Source organism: Taurulus bubalis (genome assembly GCF_910589615.1).
Source record: "Taurulus bubalis genome assembly, chromosome: 3".
Classification (NCBI taxonomy): Eukaryota; Metazoa; Chordata; class Actinopteri; order Perciformes; family Cottidae; genus Taurulus; species Taurulus bubalis.
Window position 1 is genome coordinate 41,487,219 of NC_136591.1, and position 9,549 is coordinate 41,496,767.

A 9,549-nucleotide genomic window follows, 5' to 3' on the forward strand; every position below is an offset into this window, starting at 1 on the left:
GTATTTTTGGTCAAAGATATGAAAATAGCTTTAAAGCCTACATTTGGTTCCAAATGTAATGTTGACTATTTAATTTTGACCTCATGTCCCTTTTTGTCCTCTTGCAGTCCTGCTCTCTGTCATTCAGCCCCACCATTAGCAGTAACGAAGGTACATACGCTGTCCAGCTGGTGATGGAGGACTTTACCAGGCGGACTATCATCTTGAATCAAAACAATGGGTCTAGTACGATCTTAAATGTCAACGTCGCAATCAGCAAACTGCCTGTCCAGTTTGTGTTTATTGGTAAGAAGAAATATACAATCAACAATCAACATAGCAATTGGGTGCTTCCTCTGCTAGCGCTGGATTCTGTTAGAAACATTTGTATACTGCCTAAGTTACAGTGAGCGAACCAAAACATCTATAATTGTTTAAGGTAAGAAAAAAACAAAGTTTGCAAATGTTAAATGTTTTACAAACTGAGTAAAATAGTCAGTTGGTCAGTGTTCCTGTAAAGCCGTGTAGGTATTTATCCACTGTAACAATCATTGAAAAGTAAAAGCATGATGTGTAGCATAGAAATAATAACGTTAATTAATGGGTTGCTATGGTACTTTGCTAATGTTAAGAACACAGATTTTTAGGTAGAAACATGATTAATGGTGCGTTCACAGCAAAAGCATTGCAAATATTACGCGCGAGTAGATTACATGCAAAGTCGATGCACAGACGCGTATGGATGCGAGTAACGCACATTTTCGTTGGGCGGTGCCAAATGACGTGGCGCAAAATATTTGCCTCATTCGCACAAGTTTGCATTTTTTATTTCGGGTAAAACATTTCCGTGACGCTGGATTGAAAAAGCCAATCAGCGTTGAGATGCTCCGAAGTCCTGCTGTTGTTGAATCTCTAAGCTCTAGTAGCGCTGTACGCGGCAGTCCTCCAGACGCAGTTCCTGGAGGAGTCAGTGAAATCTATGGAAAATTCGTACCGCTTTTGGTGTGAACGCATCATAACCATGACGAGCCCCAAATCCAGTTAACTAGCCTGAACATGAAGAACATCTGAAACCACTGATGAGCCTATGAAGCAGAGAGGATCGCTCTTAGGCTCTTTCAGAGCTGGCCTCTGCGTTTAAAGGCGGGAATTAGCAAATTGTCAATTGCTAGTTAGGTGTCTCTAATATTAAGCTCAATGTAAAGCTCCAGTTTGTTCCAATAGATATAGTAGATATCAAGATTTTTAATGGAGCAAGTGAAACTCTTGACCTGCTGGTGGCACTAGAAAAGAAGTCGCCAAGTCATTAGGATTCATCCTCTGGGCACCATGAATGTCTGTTAAATATTTAATGGAAATCAAACTGTTGCCGAGATATTCTAGTCCAAAGCAAAGTGGTGGAACGACTGATTCATGGATGAACCGACTGGTATTTCCATCATTTTCACAGCCTTGCTTGTCTTCATTGTTCCAGTGGATCCTGTGGTGCCGTCCTGCACAGAGGGACTCTATCTGCCCAAGTTCCTGCCTCCAACCCCAGAAAACAGAGCTCGGCTGTACACGCTTGTCAATCAGTCTCTGGAAATCAGCATCAATGCGGAGGCAAATGTGTCCACGTAAGTCAAACATAACATGTATTTAAAAGAAGGTTAATGATGCAAAATGTTCTCTGGTGAGATAAGAAATACTTATCCACATTAAGACATGGGTCAATGGTTTTAATTGACTGGGGAATTCAGGTGCACAAGGGATTTGATATGTTGTCTTCTGTCAACACTGACGCAAAGAACAGGTTTGATAAGAGTGCAACAAGCCTGCCAAGCCTGTTCTTATTGTGTTTGTTAAAGGGTTTCCGACCTGCAGTCCAGCGGTCCGTACACCCTGATCGAGACGACATCAGGAGCAGGACAGTACATTCTGAGATGGACACCGTCTGAAAACGAAGATGGAGAAAGCCACCCTATCTGTTTCGTTGTCCAGGCTGTTTCCAAGTCAGTCACTCGTCCCACGAACATTTCCCCAAAACAACACTGACTATGTTTAGATGAACACTCATATACCACTATTATTCACAATATGACAGATTTCCATAATTGATTTGGTTGATGTTAACATCATGATATTCTGAATTAGGTCTTATTCTGAAAGGAGATTTTTTTTTGACAAAGACGTGTGATATGTTGAGATTATTCTGGTTTTAGGAACATTCTTTGGACATGTATACAGCTCATTCACAACATGCTTCACTTTGCGACACACAGTCTCTTTCCTGTCTACCAGCAGCTCTGTGCGTTGAACACAAACCATCTAGCCAAGCGTTGTAGAGCTGAAGTAGAGATGCATGCACAAAAATATTTAAGGAGAAACCCACCTACTTTTAAACATGATGAATGATTTGGATAACAACAGCTTTTTGGACAAATATTTAACAAATATCTCAACGTCGACCTTTTCAAGAAGCTGGCTGAAGGAATGAAAGAGGGAGGCTGAGCTCACGGTCCAACGAGTCCTCCACCGCAGAAGTGGCTCCTGCCGTTCCACTTCCATATTTTAAAGTGATAAACGACAAGTTAGGGCATCGACCCATCAAACAGCAGACAATGGCGTCGACGTGGAATTTCCTGGTGATGAAGATGCGGCATGGGGTCATTTTTGTTACAATGTGTGAAGGAGGACCCAAACGCCGAGGCAACGATTCAAAAAGAGTAATTTATTTTAATGAAAATAAGGAAAGGCTTCAAAAGAGGCTTCATAAAATACTATATATAAAAATAAAGGGTGGACAACCTTACTCACAGGGAGGAACACAGTACAATCCCCCACTGAGGCAGGAGACAAACAGGGTTTAAATACACCGGGGAGGGGCAGGTGATGGGACACAGAAGGGAACAATCAGGGACAATCAACAGACAACCACAAGGGCAGGAAGTGCAGAGAACACAGAGAACACACAAGACAAGGACTACAAAATAAAACAGGAAACAGAAAAGATTACATCATGACAGTACCCCCCGACCCCCCTCAAGGGGCGGATTCACCATGAATACTCTTCACTACGCCCATATGATAAAGTTTCAGGACTGCTTTCTTTTAAATGCAGATTTGATATACTTAATTTGATTACATTACCGATTGATCATAACATAAATGTACTACTGAGCCGAGGCTGGGTGGAAGAGTTCTTTTGGTGGTAGTCGTACACTCTGTACTCTGTTCGTTACAAGAAGAGGAACTTGATTACTTTACTGGTCCTTCCTGAGCCGATCGTATGCGGAAACATTTCACAGTTTCCCCACAGTTCAATACATTTAGTCCACAGAGTTAAATAATACAATCATTAAATACAAACCTTGCAAAGGTTTGTCCTTCTTTATAAAAGCAAGGAATAATGAGCAAAGTTCAGGATTTCAGCTGGAAGTCCGATGCTCCTGCATGCACAGACGGGGACAGCGCGACCCTGTAGTGTTTATACAATTGACTTCACGAGCCACAACAGTTCCCTTTCACAAAACACACGCTATGCACAATCATCTGAAAACCAAGTTAGCACACACACACACACACACACACACACACACACACACACACACACACACACACACACACACACACACACATAATTAACATTACATAATATCTTATGGCTATTAAATCACAATACACAAATGCAAAATCAACTGTTAGATTATACTAATTGTTTTATACTCTCTGTGTTCCTCGGCCTGGTTTTATAGTCCAGTATTTATGCCTTTCACTCAGGGCCAATCTTCTGGGATCTCTACTTGACACAAGAAAGACAATGCCTTTTAATGTCTAAAAATAATTGAATATAATTGAAACAATTTAGTAAATGAGCTATTGTATCAATTTATCTCCACAGTTTAACCAAGTATTACTCTGAGCTCCGATGTGTCATTGTGAGTGTTGGAAGCGTTGGTGAGTGGAACTCCTCATTGTTGTTTTTTATGTTTCGAATTTCATTGCTGAATTTAAAGATTGATGAAGTTGACTTGTCATCTTTATTTTACATTTCTTTTTACAGATCAAACGATAACCACAACAACTACACTAACCACAAACATCAGCTCAACAACCACACCAGCTACAACCACTGCTCAATCCACAACAACTACCACACCATCCACACCAACTACCACACCAGCTACAACCACTACTTCATCCACAACAACTACCACACCAGCTACAACAACTACCACACCGGCTACAACTACTACCTCTCCAGCTACAACCACTACTCCATTCACAACAACAACCACACCAGCTACAACAACTACTCCATTCACAACAACAACCACACCCGCTACAACAACTACTCCATTCATAACAACTACCACACCAGCTACAACAACTACTCCATCCACACCAACTACCACACCAGCTACAACCACTACTCCATTCACAACAACTACCACACCAGCTACAACAACTACTCCATCCACACCAACTACCACACCAGCTACAACAACTACTCCATCCACACCAACTACCACACCAGCTACAACCACTACTCCATCCACAACAACTACCACACCAGCTACAACAACTACCTCACCAGCTACAACCAATACTCCATTCACAACAACTACCTCACCAGCTACAACCACTACTCCATTCACAACAACTACCACATCAGCTACAACCACTACTCCATCGACAACAACTACCACACCAGATACAACCACTACTCCATTCACAACAACTACCACACCAGCTACAACAACTACCACACCAGCTACAACCACTACTCCATCCACAACAACTACCACACCAGCTACAACTACTCCATTCATATCAACTACCACACCATCCACAACAATTACCACACCAGCTACAACCACTACTCCATTCACAACAACTACCACACCAGCTACAACCACTACTCCATCCACAACAACTACCACACCAGCTACAACAACTACTCCATTCATAACAACTACCACACCATCCACAACAACTACCACACCAGCTATAACCACTACTCCATCCACACCAACTACCACACCAGCTACAACCAATACTCCATTCATAACAACAACCACACCATCAACAACAAATACCACACCAGCTACAACAACTACTCCATTCACAACAACTACCACACCATCAACAACAACTACCACACCAGCTACAACAACTACTCCATCCACAACAACTACCACACCAGCTACAACCACTACTCCATCCACAACAACTACCACACCAGCTACAACCACTACTCCATCCACAACAACTACCACACCAGCTACAACAACTACTCCATTCATAACAACTACCACACCATCCACAACAACTACCACACCAGCTACAACAACTACTCCATCCACAACAACTACCACACCAGCTACAACGACTCCATCCACAACAACTACCACACAAGCTACAACCACTACTCCATCCACAACAACTACCACACCAGCTAAAACCACTACTCCATCCACAACAACTACCACACCAGCTACAACAACGACTCCATCCACAACAACTACCACACCAGCTACAACAACTACTCCATCCACAACAACTACCACACCGGCTACAACAACGACTCCATCCACAACAACTACCACACCAGCTACAACAACTACTCCATCCACAACAACTACCACACTGGCTACAACAACGACTCCATCCACAACAACTACCACACCAGCTACAACAACTACTTCATTCATAACAACTACCACACCAGCTACAACAACGACTCCATCCACAAAAACTACCACACCAGCTACAACAACTACTCCATTCATAACAACTACCACACCATCCACAACAAAAACCACTACTCCATCCACAACAACTACCACACCAGCTACAACAACGACTCCATCCACAACAACTACCACACCATCCACAACAACTACCACACCAGCGACAACAACTACTCCATCCACACCAACTACCACACCAGCTACAACCACTACTCCATCCACAACAACTACCACACCAGCTACAACAACTACTCCATTCATAACAACTACCACACCATCCACAACAACTACCACACCAGCTACAACAACTACTCCATCCACAACAACTACCACACCAGCTACAACAACTACTCCATCCACAACAACTACCACACCAGCTACAACCACTACTCCATCCACAACAACTACCACACCAGCTACAACAACTACTCCATTCATAACAACTACCACACCATCCACAACAACTACCACACCAGCTACAACAACTACTCCATCCACAACAACTACCACACCAGCTACAACCAATACTCCATCCACACCAACTACCACACCAGCTACAACTACTCCATTCATAACAACTACCACACCATCCACAACAACTACCACACCAGCTACAATAACTACTCCATCCACAACAACTACCACACCAGCTACAACAACGACTCCATCCACAACAACTACCACACCAGCTACAACCACTACTCCATCCACAACAACTACCGTACCAGCTACAACAACGACTCCATCCACAACAACTACCACACCAGCTACAACAACTACTTCATTCATAACAACTACCACACCATCCACAACAACTACCACACCAGCGACAACAACTACTCCATCCACACCAACTACCACACCAGCTACAACCACTACTCCATCCACAACAACTACCACACCAGCTACAACAACTACTCCATTCATAACAACTACCACACCATCCACAACAACTACCACACCAGCTACAACAACTACTCCATCCACAACAACTACCACACCAGCTACAACCACTACTCCATCCACACCAACTACCACACCAGCTACAACTACTCCATTCATAACAACTACCACACCATCCACAACAACTACCACACCAGCTACAATAACTACTCCATCCACAACAACTACCACACCAGCTACAACAACGACTCCATCCACAACAACTACCACACCAGCTACAACCACTACTCCATCCACAACAACTACCACACCAGCTACAACCACTACTCCATCCACAACAACTACCACACCAGCTACAACAACTACTCCATTCATAACAACTACCACACCATCCACAACAACTACCACACCAGCTACAACAACTACTCCATCCACAACAACTACCACACCAGCTACAACCAATACTCCATCCACACCAACTACCACACCAGCTACAACTACTCCATTCATAACAACTACCACACCATCCACAACAACTACCACACCAGCTACAATAACTACTCCATCCACAACAACTACCACACCAGCTACAACAACGACTCCATCCACAACAACTACCACACCAGCTACAACAACGACTCCATCCACAACAACTACCACACCATCCACAACAACTACCACACCAGCTACAATAACTACTCCATCCACAACAACTACCACACCAGCTACAACAACTACTTCATTCATAACAACTACCACACCATCCACACCAACTACCACACCAGCTACAACAACTACTCCATCCACACCAACTACCACACCAGCTACAACCACTACTCCATCCACAACAACTACCACACCAGCTACAACCACTACTCCATCCACACCAACTACCACACCAGCTACAACCACTACTCCATCCACAACAACTACCACACCAGCTACAACCACTACTCCATCCACACCAACTACCACACCAGCTACAACCACTACTCCATCCACAACAACTACCACACCAGCTACAACAACTACTCCATTCATAACAACTAGCACACCATCCACAACAACTAGCCCAACAGCTACAACCAATACTCCATCCACACCAACTACCACACAAGCTACAACAACTACTCCATTCACAACAACTACCACACCAGCTACAACAACTACTCTATCCACAACAACTACCACACCAGCTACAACAACTACTCCATCCACAACAACTACCACACCAACTACAACAACTACTCCATCCACACCAGCTACAACTACCACACCAACTACAACTACCACACCAGCTACAATAACTCGTCCATCCTTAACCATCATTATACCAACAACAACTGTTTCTTCTACACCAACTACACCTGAAGACACAACACCTGTAACAGATGTATCAAACACAAGTGAGTATGACAGATGGTGATGTTGTACATTATCTAACCATCTCTTCATGGCCATATATATATATATATATATATATATTTATATATATATATATATATATATATATATATATATATATATATATATATATATATATATATATATATATATATATATAGCTAATGGTGGGAGCTAAGTGAGAACAATGAGTCATGTGGAAATGAAGACCATGCCTCTGTGCTGTATAACTCAGCATCAGCACACCTCTGGCCTGCATTGTAATGTCTGCACACTGTGCTTCTAGTTGTAGCTCTGAAAATGAGACTTTGGTCTTCGTCTCCACTGTCTGAGGACGACATCAGGAGTACCATCATACAACAGGTCAGTCTTTTCTTATCTCACTCGAAATGAAAGCATCAGATAACTGCACTCACTGGGGCTCGCTGCAGGTTTAATTATAAGTTAGAATTCTTACTATAAACTCTTCTGATTATTCAGAAATACATTAAAACAATTGCAGATCTCCCTCTTTACTCTGAACCACCTGATAAATAAGGGATCGTATCTCAGCACCACTGTTGCATTTTCCTCTCCAGATAAGAGATGAACTGGTGAGACAAGGGTTGCCATCAGACACGACTGTACGCCTCATCAGAAGTGTGTCATCAACTTTTACAACCACAGCGACGCCTGTTGATTCAAAATGAATACATATGAATCCCTGCAGGGACATTTTGTTTATTAGTTGCCAGGCAGATTTACTTTTACTTTTAAACAATCATAATATTAAATCTTCTAAGATTCATTTTATTAATCCTTTTGTGAAAAAAAACATGGCATAGGAAATACATATTCCAGGTTATTCGGGGTCAGGTGCAATATGTTTGCAGAATGTGTTTGTATTGATCAATTTTGATTTACAAATAATTGACTGTTGTAGTGTGTGGTGTTTCTGATGCCTTTGATTTGTTGTCTCATGTGTATTTGTTATCTGTCTATATATATAATAAAACCAACTGCAAATGAAAAAGCAACTTGTAAATGGATGTTGAAATTTTCTTTTTTTCTTTATTGGATTTTTCAGAGGTCACATTGGATTATCCATACAGTCACAATATACATACAAACTATACACATAGAAACGTACATCATTCAAGATATAACTACACACACACACACACACGCATATACATATATATATATATATATATATATATATATATATATATATATATATATATATATATATAAATGCATATACAATATATATATATACACACACATGTCGTCCATAAAAACAGAATAACCATTAACAAACAAATACATGTAAATAAATAACAATAAATGTCCCTAATCCATGAGAACTGACTGTCATCAACAATGACCGTCATCTATATTGTCTCTGATGAACAGTCTTGCAGTGATCCAGTCTGTTGAGGACAGACAGGGGGAGCCGTTGCCAAGAGAGTGACACATATAGTCGATGTCACCACTCAGTCAAAACCATCTGGTGTCTGATTACAGCACTGCAGGTGAGCTTCAGTACATC

At 41.8% G+C, this 9,549-nt stretch overlaps 2 long non-coding RNA genes across 2 annotated transcripts; both read left to right on the plus strand.

Moving 5' to 3' along the window:
• Window positions 1-1,499: 1,499 nt before the first annotated feature.
• LOC306733706 lies at window positions 1,500-3,914 on the plus strand. Its single transcript, XR_013770954.1, has 3 exons — window positions 1,500-1,595; window positions 1,827-1,970; window positions 3,860-3,914. It is a non-coding gene; the product is annotated as an uncharacterized lncRNA (long non-coding RNA).
• Window positions 3,915-7,571: 3,657 nt separating this feature from the next.
• Window positions 7,572-9,015, plus strand: LOC306734787. Its single transcript, XR_013770976.1, has 3 exons — window positions 7,572-8,020; window positions 8,305-8,381; window positions 8,597-9,015. It is a non-coding gene; the product is annotated as an uncharacterized lncRNA (long non-coding RNA).
• Window positions 9,016-9,549: the final 534 nt, after the last annotated feature.